The following is a 19,406-nucleotide window of genomic DNA, read 5'->3' on the forward strand; positions in this document are numbered from 1 at the left end:
TGATCTATATTACTTAATTCAAGTTCCCAAGGGTGGGAACCCTTGGGATTAACCCAGCTCATCATTTCCTGCTAAGTTATGACCTAGGTCACTAGCCCTTCCCAGCAGGCACTAAATTAAATAATTTCTCCATATATCATCATATATTGATATTTGTATCATGTATTCACTAAATAGCAATTATTAGAGACTCTGATGGTCAAAACTGGTAATTATGCATTTCCTACTTTGAAAAATTGTAATGAGGCTTATTTTGTTTAGTGATTATATCCATATTAGTAGATGTTAAATGAATGTTTATTAAATTAACAACAAACACTTGTGTCTAGAAAATATTCTCCAGTCACTTTTGGAGATGTTACATATACTTAAATCACAGTAGAAACTCAAAAATTGTTGTTGGTTGAGTTGGAAATTTAAATGTGCTTTGCTCATCCTCAGCAAATTAGATTATGATACTCTTGTGAGGATTGCAAATAATTTAAGAAATATCTCAGGGACAGTCCACACATTAAATTTTCTCTTTTTTTGTCTCTGCAAATATTAAATGCATAAAAAATAAAGCTAAGGATGAGACCCATATCTACACACTTGAGCATGTGTTTGTGGTAGAAAAACTGAGCATCAGATTCAAAGAGTTATTTATATTTCTAGTGGCATGCTTGTTTCTCTAGTAGTTGTGATTTAGGTACCTAAAAAAATACAAGTCTGTCATGTAATTTTGTCATTTAGTCAAAATCTGATAAAATTATTAAATTTAAATACAACTTCACACGTTGTCTGAAGCATGATTTGTTCTGTTTGCATTTTCCTTGAATGGGGCCTTGTCAAGCACTTGGTTGGATTCAGCATCGCTTAAAGTCAGCCCTTAATTCTGACTGCCCTTACAAATGTAGGAGAGCAGCCAGTTTCAACACATGACTCTCGGAGTTCATTTGGGGTTTTGTCGGCAGAGTGCAAAAAATATATATTTGTTGTTATCGGTTGAGTGCGTAAACTGGCATTTTTCTAGATATTATATGGCTATATAAATTATATCTGGATATTAAATTATTGGCACAGGCATTTGCTATTTTGAAGAAACTAATTAAGTCTAAATGACTAATTCCCAGTTGCAGAGTCATGAACACAAAATATGATTCATGGAAGTAGGCAGCACTTCACATCCAAGACATGGTAACGCTTTATTTGTGTGCATTTAAGGAAGACGGTGGCAGGAGTTCATTTGCTGCACCTGTTACCGAAAGTTGTGAAGGTAAGGAAGAGCCTGGAATTGTCTGCACATCATGCCCATTGGCACTTCAGGAATGATCGCTGACGCCAGCCCCACTCTGGTAACCCTGCTTCTGAGAGCCTCTTCATGACTCACACACAATGAGCACTGAGCATGAAGAAACTGAGAGGAGGGCCTGAAAACCTCCACAGAAATCAGTGGTAAACAAAGGAGGCTGTTGAGGTGGGAGTAGAGAACTTATTTTCCTTTCTGTTTTATAACAAGTGATAGGCTTGCATTCGCTGATTTAAGAATATTTACGAAGCATATATATTATACTTGTTAGTTTTGCTTCTGTATTTGAATCAGGAGCTATCTTCATCACACACATAATTTTTTTAAAGCACTGACTTTTTCTAAAAAATGTGATGCTTAGGGCTTGTATAAAGGATGCTTAGAATTTGTATAAAACACTTGGTTCCTACTGTTTTGTAACCCTCCATCTGCTCTTCCCATTAAGAAAGAAAACAGAGCAGGCAAGCATTGCTTACTGAAACTGCTATGTAGGCAGTCATGTTTTATTTTATTTCACTGCTTAACATTCATTTTCCTTTTTAAAACAGCATCCTTATCGCTATAATCAAAGGCTTGATGTCTTCTATTCAAGGACAAATCTAGACCAATCAGTTGCCCTGCTTTTGAATGTGAATCTTGAGTAGAAGAATAAGCAGTATGTTAATGGTTAGCTTTCCTCCCTCCTGGTAGTGGGGTCTTCAGCAGCCTTTGCCAGCTGGGAGACAACTATGGGAGCTCCTGCTTCTGAGCTTTGGGAACTGACTTACTTTCTGCGTATTCTGAAACTCTGTTCTTCATCCTTTGATACATTTTGAAACCTTCTTCACTCCCTGATTTCCTTCCAATGAATTTTATGTCTGTAGTTTTCAATTACAGAGATTTCACTGATACATTACTTATAATTTTATTTTAAAATTTTCACTCAGAATGCAAATGATCACGACGCAAGCGACATTATGAAATAAAAGCAAATTCCTCATAAGTATTATGCATTTACTTTTAATAACAAAATATTAAAATTATCTCACAATTGTTGGAACAAATATGTCAGAAAACTGTGGTTGAAAAATGCTGATATCTGGCCTTAGAAGCTAGCACCTAATGGCAATCTGTTTCCAATTTTTCTGTAGAGATGGTTTCTGAGATTTAGAGACCATCTATAGAGATGGTTTCAAGCTTTAGGATCTGGGAATTTAAGACAACATAATTATACCATTCGTAGGAACCTACTGGAGTGAGAAAAATTCTACCCAGGGGAGCCTTTGGCTAAGCTGAAAAGAAAATGAGAGGAAGGAGACTAGGGTGTATGTGGGAAAGACCAGAAGAAGAACTTCAAGGATGAGGTTGGAATAGATTGAAAGAGAATACACAGCTTTACCGTACTGTCACATCTTTGGTGTGTAAGTAATGTTCCTGGGTTTTCCAGGTGGTAAGGCACTAGGTAGGTCATTCATTCACTATGTAGGTTACTTTTTTTTTTTTTGGAAGTCCTTGTCCTTTACTGGGCAAGGGGTGAGGGAAGCAGACAGACCAGTTGGACATAGTAGATGGGTGTGTGAGGACAAATGCTACCCAAAAACCAGCCAACCTATACTCCCCTGAAATGTATGCTAATGCCCTTCAAACTCTGGGCAATGGTTTCACACACAGCCTCTTCCAGGGATAAAAGAAGGGGTTCTTGTAAAACTTCTTGTTACTCTCAACCATAGAGGCAAGTTCTGAGTTCTGGTTTTCCTGGGACACTAACTCTAGGCACAAAGATCTCTGGAGTGATCAAGCATGGTGGAGTGGCTGGGTGAGTGTTTCAAAAGGATAAGTAGAACAGGCCCAAGCCCTGTTACAACGTCAGTGCCTGTATATGGCTTCTCAGTCCAACCAGAAATTGACGGAGAGGCATGTATATGGTGAAAAGATATACATATGTTTAGGATTAACCAGCTGCACTCAGTTTAGATGATCCCAATTTTGTTGGCAACATCCAAAGCATCGTAATCAGGAGCCAGTTGAACACATGCCTTCTTCTCTCCATCAGGCCGAATCAGGGTGTTGACCTCGGCCACATCAATGTCATAGAGCTTCTTCACAGCCTGTTTGATCTGGTGCTTGTTGGCTTTCGCATCCACAATGAACACAAGTGTGTTGTTGTCGTCTGTCTTCTCCATGGCAGACTCAGTGGTCAGCAGAAACTTGATGATAGCATAGTGATCAAGCTTGTTTCTCCTGGGAGTGCTCTTCTGAGGATATTTGGGCTGCCTCTGGAGTCGCAGTGTCTTGGGCCGCCAGAAGGTGGGTGACGTGCGATCTTTTTTTGTGTGTATGTGGCTGTGGACACCTTTCAACACTGCCTTCTTGGCCCTTAAAGCCTTCGCTTTGGCTTCTGCTTTGCAGAGGCAGGAGCTTCCTTCTTCACTTTTGGCACCATCTTGTCTCATGGTTACTTTCATAATGATAGTTACTATATAAGAGAATTGCCTCACTGAAGAGTCTGCTGAGATAGCATTCATTTTGTAGACGAATGGCCACACTGTTGTGATCATAGCTAATTGAACCCACTTGTGAGTCGCTAACATTGGGGCAGCCAATCTACAGTCTGACCAGTGGCCTATAATGATGGCCTGCTATGCAAAGCTCTTTTTAAGCAGGAAATAATCGTCATTAGCTAGGACAAACCTTCCTTTCTCTTGGGCATATCAATAGTGAAATCTATGAAGCATGGTATTCATGTGGAAAAGAGAATGTAGCTGTTAGCAGGGGCCATGAAAAGTCAAAGCTCTGAATAGGCTGAAACTAGAAGTAAGAAAAAAACATAAAGAAAAAAATAGGTGAGATAGACCAGAAGACTTCAATTTCTGTCAATGTGGCAGATTAGAAAACCTGAAAACCCTTCTGCATTGCTGGATACAATATAACAAATGTCCATTTAAATGCCTAACTGACCTTGCAAGAATATGTATGTACATAAATGCATACATACATATAAGCACACATCTATGTAGACATAAGAAAATCTCTGGAAGTTAGAAACCAAGAGGAAAATGAAAACCAGAACAGTCAGAGTTTATTTTGCAGTTGTCTGGGGGTATTTTTCAATCTTAGTAGCCAAGGACTTGGCTTTTACATGCCTTTGGAAAGAGGATACTCAGCCTTAGGTTATGTTGAGATAGAAGTTCTGAGTCTTCTGCCTAAAGCCAGGGATACAACCTCAATCAAATGGTGTATCAGAAACAAACTGCCTGTCAGGATAGGCATTTTTCAATCATGGTTTTCTGACACAGCAGAGAGGATGACATGGAGGTTTGTCTGTTTTGTCCTGGGGTAAGGATGGGAAATGAATCTCCTTGGTTATTTGTATCCATGCCTTCTCCCTTCGGCCCTTGATTTTGAGATTTGAATTTACTCTTTCTGTAGGGTCTGGAAGCCAAAAACTGTGAAACAATATTGTAGAAGTAATAATGTCCACTTTCTATAATAATTTTATGATAATTGTATAGTTATGTAAAAATAACACAACTCTGGAGGAAGACACATTCTCAAGATTCTCTGAAGATAAGGTCACAATCCAGATCACAAACACACTCAAGTAAGCACTTCACCATGAGGAAAAACTAGCAGATGACAGCAAATAGCAGAAACACACCAAAAAGAAACAAAGGCTACCAGTGTTTTAAAAACGATAACAAAAGATAAAGCATAAAAGATGAGATCAGACTCTATCCAAAAAGACACAGCACGTTGTGAGGAAATGTCCAGAACTTTAAAGAGTTTTTTTGCTGTTTGTTCACTTTCCTAAATGTAGAAAAGCAATGGTCTAGAAGTAGCCGCAGAAAAGGGGAAAGAGGAGAATGCAAATATTGTCTTTGTGATGTTTTGATAAACACATTGTGGGAAAATGAACACCCATCATTTCAAAAGGCTTTGGGGCAAGAGGAAGATTTTAGTGTAAGACAAGATTGTAGAGGGAGTGTTGTTGGAATATGGGAATGTGAAATTTATTTTAATGAAACATTGTTTTCAAAAGGAGTGTTGAAAATAATTAGGAAGGAGGTTCATAGAGGAAAAATATGGAAATAATAATACTTGAGAGTACTTAGTTGACTGGAGGATTTGCATTCTGTCTAATGGCTCAGAATGGCTGGTTGAGAAGAATGATTGTGTTGTTTGCATTTGAAGTGACAGGTATGAATCTGAGTTTTCAAATGGCATCCTAGGATCTTAGCATTCTGACATCATTTCTCTTTAAACAAGGTCACAGTGTTCTAAAAAGAAATTTCTTTATGTAGTGCTATGAAAACACACAAACAATGATATGCTGGACACTCTGATAAACTCTTTTAATGCTCATTTTAATATCTCTTTTTTAATATCTCTTTTAATAATTCTTTTAATATCTCATTTAATCTTCCCTTCCAGCCCAGAATATAGATACTACTATAATCTCCATTCACTTATAAGAAAATAACGGCTCAGAAATTTTAAGTAATTTGATTAATGTCACACACCCATAGGTTAGGGACATTATATTGGTGCTGTTTCAAACTGTGAAAAGGAATTAGCTAGTGAGAGAAGTAAAGAAGGAGCAACCTCCATGTGTATACCATATGTATGAAAAGCACAGAGAAAGAAAACATTATGTGTTTTGTAAACTAGTGTGGTCAGGGGAAAGGATCTGTGTGAGAAGGCTGTGGAGGATAAAGCAGAAATATAGTCAGGAATCAAAGTATGGCAAGACTTGTGTCTGAGCTTTCTGCCGAAAATCAATAAAGTTCTTTATAAAGGAAAGGGCTACAACCTGAATTTCATTTTAGGACAATCACTCTTTTAGTAACATTGTGGATAGATCTGTGAGAAACTAAGCCATCAGATCAGGCAGGTTTGCAATAATTCAGGCAAAAAGCATTTCACTAAGATGTGAATGAAAGTAGGACGTCATTAAGGAGGCAGAATCTATTATATCCAGTTACTGAGTGCAAGTGTGAGTATGAGTGTGTGTGTGTGTGTGTGTGTGTGTTAGGAGTTGAGAGCTGCAAGAAGGGACTATATAGTGACTGAGAGGATGGATGATTAGTCCATGCAATGAGACAGAAAATGAGAATTCAGTTTTGATCTGGTCGAATTTGTGTTTTCCTTTGGGGTATTAAAATTCTGCAGATGTGCATTCTCAGGGCTCAAATTTAGTTATGCAAAACAAGAATGAAAAATAACCCAAATTTCAACAACATAGTGTAGTAGTCATGTCTGGGGCTCTTGGGTGGTCCTAGTTAATCAGTTTCTCCATGGGCAACTTTTCCCCATCAGTCTGATTGATATCAGAGATGAGTCTTAGATGCCATCTGATGTTCAAGCTATTAATGCAGTGCTTTTACCAGACAGATAGAAGGAGCAGCCCAGTGGCATGAACTGGATACAATTAGGGGTCAGATGATTGCCTGACTGGGAAGGTTTTCAGGCCAGATCAGTTATCAGGTGTTTCTTTCATAAAGAGAGTTTAAACTATTCTTGTAAGGGTAAGCTTTCTTTTAAGGTTTCTGAGAATTGTGTCTGTGCTGAGGTGACTTGGTTTCCTGGAAGTCCCTGGGCTACATTGTATTACACTGCTAAGAGACACACAGTGTTAGCCATGCAAGATGTTTGAGTAGGCCTCATGACAATCATTAATCTTGTAGCCACAATATGGCCCTTACAGTATACTACAATTAGTTATCTAATGTTGAATAACAAATTAACCTTAATTTGAACTTAATGACTTATTGAGGTTCATTCCATTAGACAAAAGCCCCATTGTATGATCAAGTGGTTTTCTGAGACAATGCCTTAGCTCTTTATGAAGTCCTAAGAAATTTTATAGTCACACCCTCAGCTTTGTGTTTGGCCCATGTTTCTCTCATGGTATCCTGGAGATGATCCTTACATCCAGGGGCAGTTTCTTAATCTCTTAATATTTTAATTTTGCCACTTAGAGAATTGGGAATATTCAACTTTGACAATCCTTGGCTCCATTTTGTTAATAGTTCTTCCTTCAGCATATCTGCCTGCATTCTAATACATGCATCAAGAAGAAATAATCAGCACCTTCAACACACTGCCTTGAAATCTCCTTGGCTGATTGAGAGGATAGTTGACCAGAGGGATATGCACTCTGTCTGGTGGCTCAGAATGGCCGGTCATGAATTGCCCTTGAAGTGGCACGCTTATATTCAGTTTTAAGTGATGCACTTGGTTATTTTCTGTTTCCACATTACTGCTGGTGGCAGTGTTACTAAACTTTCTGTCACTATATAATAAAGAACCTCCTTCCTCCAGGACCATTCTCACATTCTCGAGAGATACATGTAAAGCTTTCAAGTTCAGGACTACAAAAAACTCAGCAGAGCTATTGTAGACCTTCTCATCCTAGACATTTTGGATGTAGGGGAAGCAATCGCTTAAACATGACCACTTATCCTGCTGTATTAGGATACTGACAGGAAACATCTGTTATGCTGGAAATACTAATTTGATCAGACTAAAAAAGAGACTATTTATAAATATTTGGGCATGTTCTGGGAACACAATAAAGAATTTCCAGGAACTCAGGGCTAAAGGCAATGGAAACTGTTACCACCTGTAGGTGTAAGAATCAAGTCAAGAGAACAATGATGGAAGGCTGGAGAGGGCCTCATGACATTTTCTGTGTCCTTCTTTAGGGAGGCAGTCAATCTGCAGTGACAGGGCAGAGAGGGGGCCTGGGGAATAAATAACCAATGCCATTCTCTTCTTTCCCCTCTGTTAGTATCCTCCATTAGTTCAAACCAATTGGTAACCAAAGGAGAAGGGGATCCATTGATTCACTCGTATTGCTCAGGGACAGCCAGCCTCCTGGAATTCAGAGCAATGTGGAGAACAGTAGAGTAGATCTGGAAGGGTAAATGGACAGTATTCAGCACACCAGGGAAATAAAAGACAAGTCCTCTATGTCAGTGGTTTCAAAATGTGTTCCCTAATCAGCATCATTGACATCACCTGAGACTTGCTAGAAATTCAAATTATTAGGCTCCACCACTGACTTATTAAATCAGAATCCCTAATGTGGACTCAACAATATGTGGGTTAACAAGCCTTCTACGTGATTCTGATGCATGCTAAAGTATGATAACCGTCATTCTATACTCTAAAATATACAATAGCTGTATGAGGTATTTAATCCTATCTCCCCCATCAGCTCGTCACCCTTCCTCTCATGCCCTCACAGGCCCTGGAATTGGAGACAAGGCAGAAGATTCTTATTTATGGACACTTCTCAATGCAATATCAATCCTTGGTTTCCTCTTAAACTAATTCTTCCGTTTTTAGTCCAAGGGTCCTCTGTATTGATTATTTATGCATTAACTTTATTACCAGAGTCATTCAAAGCCTTGCTTTTTGATTCTCAAAATGTTTTAAATTGCAAAACTTTTTTCCTGCACTTGTCTTTGCTATAAGTTACAAAATTTAACACCAAATAAGAACCAAACTCTGATCTGATTTGATCAGCTGGACTGAGGGTTCAAAGTAAAGTTGAAGGAGTTGGGAGGATAATATTTTTATTCTACTATATAATCTTTCTCCACAGGCAGAAATTTTGTTTTACAAAAAGCACTGTAGCTATTTCCTAAGGAGGATTAAAGGTCACAAAGTAAGAGAACTAGCTGGGCCAAAGAGCACAATATTAAATTATCAAATACAGTGCTAAACTACAACTGCAGAGTTGACCAGTTGTTATTTGAATATATTATATATTATGGAGCTTGAGATAGAGATTCGGTTCCTAACTCAGGAAGTTCTTCATTTCTTCTTTCAGGTACATTCCTTTTAAAAAGAAAAAACTCAATATTAATTTTTTAACTTCAAAAGTAGTATACAGATTTTAACTAGTGAAATATGACATAAAAGGCACATTGACACCAGGTGCGGTGGTGCACGCCTGTAATCCCAATACTTTGGGAGGCAAAGGCAGGTGGATGACCTGAGGTTAGGAGTTCGAGACCAGCCTGGCCAACATGGTGAAACCCCATCTCTACTAAAAATACAAAAATTAGCCAGGTGTGGTGGCAGGCGCCTGTAATCCCTGCTACTCAGGAGGCTGAGGCAGGAGAATTGCTTGAACCCGGGAGCCAGAGGTTGCAGTGAGCTGAGATCACGCTATTGCCCTCCAGCCTGGGTGACAGACTGAGACTCAGTCTCAAAAAAAAAAAAAAAAAAAGAGCACATTGACTCCATTTGCCTAGCTGAAACATGCTAATATGAATAAAAATTCATACACCCTCTCCCATCTTCAGTGAAACTAGAAGAGGGCCACCTCCTTAAAATACAGTTCTATAAAAAATATCTCTTCAAGAGAATGATTTTGAAATTAATCAAGGGAAGATTTTCAAATCTACATATGCCTCCCCAGATCTCAAGGAGGAATGGATTTCTTTTTTTTTCTCTCTTTATATATATATATATATTTTTTTTTATCATACTTTAAGTTCTAGGGTACATGTGCACAATGTGCAGGTTTGTTACATATGCATACATGTGCCATGTTGGTGTGCTGCACCCATTAACTCGTCATTTACATTAGGTATATCTCCTAATGCTATCCCTCCCCCCTCCCCCTACCCCACAACAGGCCCCGGTGTGTGATGTTCCCCTTCCTGTGTCCAAGTGTTCTCATTGTTCAATTCCCACCTATGAGTGAGAACATGCAGTGTTTGGTTTTTTGTCCTTGAGATAGTTTGCTGAGAATGATGGTTTCCAGCTTCATCCATGTCCTTACAAAGGACATGAACTCATCATTTTTTATGGCTGCATAGTAAAGGAGGAGTGGATTTCTAAGAGTGAAGAAAGTCTTAGTGTTCTGTGCTTGATGAATTATTTTTTAACTGGAACAGCAAGAACAAGGGTAAGGGTTAATGGCAGAAAACAAGCTTGGAAGAAATATTCCTATTACTGAGAATGACTTCAATTTCTTTAAGAATTAGATAGAGATAATGAGTGTCTACTTTATAGCATTGTTGTGAGAACTAGAGAGGTTAATACCACAGGTAATATGCTCAGCTTGATGGACATAGTAGGAAATCAGTCAATATTAGCCATAACCATAGTTCATTGTGATTAACTGTATAGACTCTGGACTGAGGTAACTTAGGTTCAAATCCCAGCTCTGCTGCTTATCAGGGGTATGAACTCAAGATTTACTTAATCTCCTCACATGTAAATTTCCTCAGTGGGAATAGAATTGCACTTATCCAATAAGGTTACTGGTAAAGTTAAAAGGTTTAGAAGGATCATTTATGTTCTTTATTTTATTTATTAAAATCAAGGATGCATATTGTTGGACATTTTGATGTTTCTGATATTTGCCATTGTAAGTGATCTGATGAATATCCTTGTAACTAAATCCTTGGACCCATTCCCTGAGTGAAAATAGAATTACTGAGTTGAAGATACACATGGTTTAATGGTTTTTTACTTTTATTACTAAAATAGTCAAAGAACTGTTTATTCTCTCACCAACAATGTATAGGTGTCCATTTCCTTATATCCTCACTTTTTTCATGTTATAATTTTTAAGAATATTTGCCAAATTTTAGGTGAAAAATGTTAATTTCTATAAAAAACTGTCTCCATTCCATTGGCTAAAAGTAATTTTTAAAGGTCTCACTAAACAAAATCTTAGATAATTTGACAACTCTTACCAGGCTTTTGCACTCTCAGTTCCCCAAATGTTTCAAATTTAAATAATCCCGGGTAGTGTCATAGTTTTATTCTAGACATCTTAAAGAATTTGGGAAAGATATGCCTATTCTGAGAGAAGCCCATAGGTATTTATTTCTTATTATTCTCTGATCATAAGAAAAAATAGAATTTTCTGTCCTAAATCTAGAAGGTGTAACTCAAATCTTCTTTGAATTCATTTTTAAAGAAATAATATAATTATCTTTTTTTCCCTAAAGAAGTGGTTTGTTGTTGTTGTTGTTGTTTGTTTGTTTGTTTTAAGTACAAAAGCCTTCAGTAGTTTGGTTCTATTCGCTTTAGATAAGCAGCCAAAAAGTTCAGAAGCCCAATCCAAAATTATTCTTAGTCTTTACTTGCCAAAAAGATCAGATTAAATATCGCATAAGAATAGGCTTTCTTGGAAGATTTCTGGTTCAGGACTTCCTGGCTTTGGCATGACTTAAGGACACCACAGTACAAGTCGTTGACTCAGAACTGTAGTGAGAGCGGTACCTAGGAGTCTAAAAACAAAATACTGTCTGCATCTTCTATTTGAATAATTCATAAGGATTTATTTTCATCTATCTCAACTCCAGTATTAAATTTAAATAACATTCTCCTACCTAATGACGTTGGTTTAACAATAATTTTTTTTAATGTCTTAAATATATTTTTGCTTGCAGTTTGTCTAAATGCCGTTTTTCAAGAAACAATCATTTGTCCTTAAGTAGAATACATTCCCTTTAACCGCTTGATCATTACATTTCTTTCTCATGCTTCTGTGTGGTATAATTTTTGCACTTTAAATAGTACGCTATTAAGCCATGTGGAGGATATTTTTGACTGTATCATACCTATGGGTATTTGGTTTTTAAACATAATATGGTTTTTCAAAAGGTCTGGTATTGAAATAACAAATTTAGAATAAAATTACTCTCTTAATCATATCCCTTAAATGGTTTGAATTCTAGCTGTGGATAAATCCTAGTTTCTTTAGAAGTTACCTCTCCCGTTAGACCAGCCATCCCCAGCAATTAAGACTGGCCAGTGTGCTCCTGCGGACAGTTCCTGCCTTGATTTACAGGGTTAGGAATTAAGAGCTTTTTCACAAAGGATGCTTGTTGGGTATTTTGTATCATATCCTAGTGACTCTGAGCACTATAAAGACCATGTATTTTAAATTTGGTGCTTATAAACTTTAATCTATACTAGATATTTATATTCCTTTTTCTAAACTTTAAATGCATTACATCTTAATTACTTCCTTTAGAAAATTCTTTTCCTAAATGATATAAGCCAGTCTGAAAAAGCTACATACTGTTGTGGTTTCTGTTATATGACGTTCTGAAAAAGACAAAACTATAGAGAAAATAAAGTAATCAGTGGTTGCCAGGGATTGTGGGGGAGGGGGAAGGGATGAATAGGTGAAGCAAAGGGGACTTTTAGGATAGTAGAACGATTCTGTGTGATAGTGTAATTGTAGATACATGGCATTATGCATTTGTCAAAACCCATAGAACTTTACTGAAGAAAGAGTGAACCCTGAAGTATGAAATTACAAAAAAAATTGTATAGGAGATTGAAGGATCTCAGGAAGAAATGGAGATTGTAACAAGAATATATCTGCATTACAATTGTAAAAAAAAAAAAAAGAAACCACCTCACTGAGGAGGGTGAAGGCAAAAGATGTTGACTTTGGAAACGAGTAGAGTCGGCAAGACTAAAGGTAAAAGAAACTGCACATGAGCTCTATATTATGGTTGATGAAGTTGTTTTTCATAGGTGTACAGGAAATAATTCTGATACTGATGTTCATGTACAATGTAATAAAAAAATTAAGTACATGAGTGGTACACGGTGGAAGCCAGATTCCCCACTTTTGGAGTGAAAATCCACAGACACACAAGAGAAAGAGACTAGCATGGTGTAGTATTGGCTTAGAATTGGACACAGTCAGTATGAACTCATGTTTTTTGTTTGTTTTTGAGACGGAACCTTGCTCTTATCGCCCAGGCTGGAGTGCAATGGCACAATCTTGGCTCACTGCAACCTCAGCCTCCCAGGTTCAAGAGATTCTCCTGACTCAGCCTCCCAAGTAGCTGGGATTACAGGCAACTGCCACCATGCCCAGCTAATTTTTTTGTATTTTTAGTAGAGACAGGGTTTCACCATGTTGGCCAGGCTGCTCTGGAACTCCTGACCTCAAGTGATCCACCTGCCTTGGCCTCCCAAAGTGCTGGGATTACAGGCATGAGCCATATGACTGGCCTGAACTCATGTTTTGCTAAATGTAGATACAGGTGGTTGCTATAGAAATATTTATAGATATTTGTATTTACAGAGGTTAGTATATATAGACTTTTTTGTTGTTGTTGTTCTGTGAACAGAGAGACTTAGAAGCAAAAATATTCTAGTTGTGAAGAACATATTTAGTGCCCAGATCTTTGTTTCTAATACCATTCTCCAATAGAAGGAACCTGGGCTCCTTGGAGAAATGGCTGATTCTAGGGCTGGTGAGAAAACATGCACAAAAAGCCCAGAGCATCTTGTAGTGCCAGGAAGTAAGAAATTACTCAAAAACACAACAAAACACATGGGTGGAGGTATGTCAAAGAAGTACAGGAGCCAACATTGAAAGAGCTTTCAATGGCCAAAGCTGGAAAAATTTTAGAAATAAAAGAAATAAAGTAGTATTGGCTTATAACTAATAGTATAAAACAAATATCCATGAGTCCGTACTTACAGAAATAAATGATTGAATAGATTAACAAATGTGGGAGAAGAGACAAATTTCCTGTATAGATGAATTCCAAATATTTTGTATAAATACACTAAAGGAGGGGAGCATCAATTCCTGCTTCATAAGAGCAGTCTGTGCGTAGTGACTATCTTCCAAAGAGTACAGTGTGAAAACAGGGCTGGGTGGGCAGGGGAACTTCACAGGTGGAGAAACCAGACAAATGCTAATTCAGTCAGGTGATTAAGGTCATCATGGAGCGTCATAAATCATGTTGATAACATTTACCTTTGATATGATGTAATTGAAAATGACATTTAACCTTCATCATCTTCTTCCCTGAAACCCAAAACCCCAATCTTATCATGAGAAGAACATTAAACAAATTCCAGTAGAGAGGCATCCTACAAACAGCTGACCAATACTCCTCAAAACTGTCAAGTTCATCAAAAACAAGGAAGTCTGAGAAACTGCCACAGCTAAGGAGACACGGCCATTATATGTAATGTGCCATCCCAAATAGGACTTTTGGACAGGAAAAGGACATTAGGAAAAGACTAAAGAAATCTGAATAAACCATGCACTTTATTTAATAATAATGTATTAGTACTGATTCATTAATTTTGGCAAATGTACCATATTAATGCATGTAAGGAGACATTTGGCATGGGGTTATGGGAACTATATGATTTCCAGTTTTTCTGTGTATCTAAAACTATTATAAAAATAAAGTTTAATTCAGGAAAATTACATATGTAGTACATGCTTGTATTAAAAAAAACACATCAGAGTAATTGAAAAGTATGGATGATATAACATGAAAGCTCCTCAGCCTCTCTTCCAGTTTTGGTCACTAGAGATGACGGTATTAACAAGTTGGCTAATGTTGCATCTATTTTTCTAAAAATTTTCTGAGCACATATAAGTGTGTGTGTGTGTGTGTGTGTGTGTGTGTGTGTATTGCTTTTCTTACAGAAATGGGATCATATTATAACATTTTATTAAGACATTTTATAGTTTGCTGTTCTCACTCAACAACATAATATGAACAGTGTTCTAAGCAGTATATGAACATTTACTTCACTCTTTTTTGTTTGTTTGTTTTTGAGACAGGGTCTTTCTCTGTCACCCAGGCTGGAGTGCAGTGGTTCAATCACGGTTCACTGCAACCTCCACCTCCTGGGCTCAAGTAATCCTCCCACCTCAGCCTCCTCAGTACCTGAGACTACAGGTGTGTACCACCACACCTTGCTAATTTATGCACATATATATATATTTTTTGATAGAGATGGGGTTTTTCCATGGTGCCCAGGCTGGTCTTGAACTCCTGGGCTCAAGTGATCCTCCCACCTTGGCCTTCAAATGTGGTTGGATTATAGTTGTGAGTCACTGTACCCAGCTTACTTCACTCTTATTAACAGATGATATGTGTATGTACTATTTATATTATCTCTAATTTTTGGCTGATAGAATAAATGATACAGTGTATAGCTTAAGGATACATTCTTACCTGTGGCTGCCACGTTAGTCTCTTGTTTGTTCAAAATAAAAGTTTAAAGAATTTAAAAATTCTCTTTTCTTTGAACTATGATTTTGAGATTTTATGTCTTGATTAGGGAGACAGAAATAATTTTACTATGTTCTGTTCTGTTATTCATTCCTTTTTGTATTTATGTTAGGATGTTTAATCTATCTGGAAAGTATTCTTCACATACAGTATGAGTAGGGTAATTCTTTTTTCCTAAATAGAGGGTTGTTTTAATAACATCTTTTATTATACAGTTCATTTTCCACCTGGAATTCAAAATGTTACTTTTTAAATATACAAACTCTTATATTAAAATAAGCATGGAATTGACTACTGTCTTTTTTTATTTGTCTATTTTTTAATCATTATCAGAATCTTAATTCATGTAGCCTTATAGTATGTTTTGATAGTCGGTAAGATGATTTCTTCCTTTTGTAAAATTAATCTGCAAAATAAAATTAAGCATTAATTCTTTGAAAACTTATTTTGTATGTGTCCTCATTCTATTCCGTTCTTTTCCTCCTGCTTCCACTTTTCCTATTCCTCCTTCATTTTTGTCATTAATTTTTCCTGGAAGTTTTTGTTGTGCTGTTTGCTTTGTTTTTTGATTTTTGTCGCTAGTTTTTTTTTTTTGTTTTTTTTTTGAGACAGAGTCTCACTCTGTTGCTCAGACTGGAGTACAGTGGCGTGATCTCAGCTCACTGCAACCTCCACCTTCCAGGTTCAGACGATTCTTCTGCCTCAGCCTCATGAATAGCTGGGATTACAAGCACGTACCACCATGCGTGGTTAATTTTTTTATTTTTAGTAGAGATGAAGTTTCACCATGTTGGCCAGGCTGATCTCAAACTCCTGACCTCAAGTGATCCAACTACCTCGGCCTCCCAAAGTGCTAGGATTATAGGCATGAGCCACCACACTCGGCCATGGCTAACATTTTGAATGAAATCATTTTGTAAATACTTTTATCTTCTTTTCTTTTTGTTACCTCACAGAAAAAAAAAACCATGTAAATACTTTTCAAATGGAACCATCACTAAGAAACATTTGCAAAAGCTATTGAGTTAATATTTATAATATAACTGACTACCTTACAGATAGCTGTTTTATTAGTTCTACTAGTTTTGAAGTTGTTACTTTTAAATTTTCTATATGGAAAATGATCAAATTCAAATAAAGAAGATGATTAACTCTACCCATAGAATTAATTTTACAGCAAAAAACCTACGGATAAGAAGACTGTTATTCCAGCATCTACTTAATTTACATATTTCTTTGGAAGTTGTTAATTTGATCCATTAGTTATTACTTTGGTGAAACATATTACATTAAAAACAATATTGTTTATGTTTATAATTATAATTAATTGTTTTTCTGAATATGACATGAAGCCAGTTACTAGGCCAATGGATGACTCTTTTATATGAAAACTACATTCTGATTTAAATATAAGTATTTGCAAATGTTAGGTCAGCATTATGTAAATGATTTTAAACTTATACCCTTTGTCCTGCAACAAGAGTCTGATTGTTATGGAAAAACCTAGTTAAGTCAGACTAATACATTACCTTGATTAGAGTAAAACACATTGACAAAATCTCATTTAATCCTCATAATGATCTTTTTAGTTAGATATTGTTATCCTTTATTCTTCATAATTGCCTAGCAATCAAGTTAAGATGGAGTCAAGGTCAAAGATCTCTTGGTCCACAGGTAGCTTTAATTCATATAAATCTGGAACGGTTTTTGGCTTTGAGTGAAGGCAATATAGACCTTCATGATGTTAAAAATGTTAAAACAAGAAATCTGCTTAAATGTTCCAAAGTCAGTTTGCTTTCTTTTATTCAAGAGGGAACTGGGTAGCTTAGGGACCAGAGAGAGAGCATTGAGAGCAAGGTCAAAAGAAAACAGATGAGAAAGGAGACAAAACAGGGAGAGGGCTGTGAAAAACATGGACTCAGGAGGTGCTTAGGAGGACAATCTTGGTGAGACATGATAGGCTGGCCTCAATAAGCAAACATGGGTGGGTGAAAATATATGTGTGGGTGATAGGCGGTTAGTTAATGATGGGTGACACTTGATTCAGACATGCCATAAGTTAAATTATAATGAAATAATGAAATGTGTCTCAAATTTACTGCCACCGATGCTGAAAGTCAGACAAAACTCTTTGAGAAATTATGTTGCTGCCCACATTAATAAAGTAGCATATAGAATTTCACATGCCTCCTCTCTTAATGGTACTGCCATATTTCAAACAGAGACTTTCCTTGTGTGTGCCAGTACTGATCCTGACATTTCGCTACTACCCTAAAACATTTTTGTTAATCCCTTTAAATGACATAGTAAGTGATTTCTTGATGCTGAATAAACACAATGTGCCGATTAATCTGAAGAGAGATACAACTGATATTAGTATATATTCAAATGTATTTTGAAATATTCATATTGGATAAAATGTTGCTCTAACAGTTTTTCGTGAACTAAATTAATGTTCTTAAGGCATTTTAGTTTTACCAGTGGGACCACAATGGGTGTCAAGATTTTCTAAAGAACTTCACCCACAAAGCTTCCCTCCTGAGAATTGAGGAAAAAAAGTGTAATAGGAATAAAAAGACTTGATAGTGAAATAAAAAGACATTAGAAAGACTAGACATGTCATTAGAAAGTACAAGAAGGGTGTAGAAAGCAGGACCATGACTGAAATTGGGCATACAGTTTCTCAGTCACTGAACAAGCATCTGCCAGGTACTACTAAGTGCAAGAAACTGCCTTAAATACTCATGAAACTTATCAGTAAGTCAATTTCCCCATAACATATTGAGGAATGGGGAAATTGACTTATTGATAGGTTTCATGAGTAATTAAGGTAATTCCACCTATTTAGGAAATTATAGGCTAATTGTCTTCTAGCCTTCTGTGTGTGTTTGTCTATATATGTGTTTATCTGCTTGTGTATGTGTGTGTGTGCCTCCATGGGGAAATTGACTTATTGATAGTAGTGTCACATCAGTGTTCCTTTTTTAGCTGTTGTTATTGAGACATATACAAAGATTAGCGATTAAGGATGGTGAGATAATATACAAGCAAAGTCTGTCATTGTCAGGCACTGCTTGGTTAAAGGTAATCAAAAGGAGTCAGGCTTGGAGGGACTGATACCCAGAACCAAAATGCCTATGAGGATTAGTCAGATGGTGAAGGGACAGACTGAATGCCATATTCTGAGACGCTGTCTGGTCCAGCAGTGTGGAGACAGTAACAGTTCTGACATCAGCCAGTTCAGATAAGTCAGCATCCAGGTGTCCCACTCTGAAGGTGAGTCAAAGGCAGTCAGCCTCAGGATTAGTGTCAGCAGTTTTGGGACCTTAATTAAGCAAAGGTGTTCAAATTCAGAAGTACTTTTCAAAGGATGGATGCTGGGCAGAGCTGGGAAAATTGTCAAGCAAGAGATTCAGGCACAGAAAACTGAGCCAAAACTCAAATCTCAGACCCAGGACAAAAAGGCAGGACTGCACTAGTTACTTGATGTTAAGTCCCTGAAAAATGACTTCTTTCTGATTGAATACTAGTCATATCCAAGCAAGGCAAGGTTTTCATTCACATGTCAATATATAATAGGCGGCAAATGCTGTTTAAAAATCTGTAATTCAATAGTTCCACATTCAATTTTATTTTATTTGGAACACAGTTTACAGGTTCTGGCAATAAATTTGTGCTATCTTTATAAAATAAATTGAGGAGATTCTCATCTTTCTTTATGGTATCAGATAGTTAAGCAACATTGGAATAATTTGAAAAATTTGCCCCCCTTTTAAGTGACAGACCACCTTTCTTAATATTTTGTGTTTATTATATTTATCCCTCATTTATTTGATATTTTAAGAACTTCACAGAATCTTCTATCTCACGTAGGAGACATAAATAGGAAAGTTGGTGCTATGGTTTGAATGTATCCCCTCCAAAATTTGTGTGTTGAAAACTTAATTCCTAATGCAGCAGTGTTGGGAGGTGTGGCCTTTTGTGAGGCATTTAGGTCACGAGGGCAGAATGAATTAATGCAATTATGAAAAGGGCTTGTGGGTGTGGACTCACTCTCTTTTCAGCTCTTCCATGTGAGAATACAATGTTCATCTCTC

The 19,406-nt window shown here is 36.9% G+C and overlaps 1 pseudogene; it reads right to left on the reverse strand.

The window, feature by feature from the left end:
* Positions 1-3,229: 3,229 nt before the first annotated feature.
* On the reverse strand, positions 3,230-3,710 carry LOC100938297 (large ribosomal subunit protein uL23-like; annotated as a pseudogene).
* Between the last annotated feature and the right edge of the window lie 15,696 nt (positions 3,711-19,406).

This window comes from Pongo abelii, chromosome 5 (assembly GCF_028885655.2).
Source record: "Pongo abelii isolate AG06213 chromosome 5, NHGRI_mPonAbe1-v2.0_pri, whole genome shotgun sequence".
Lineage (NCBI taxonomy): Eukaryota > Metazoa > Chordata > Mammalia > Primates > Hominidae > Pongo > Pongo abelii.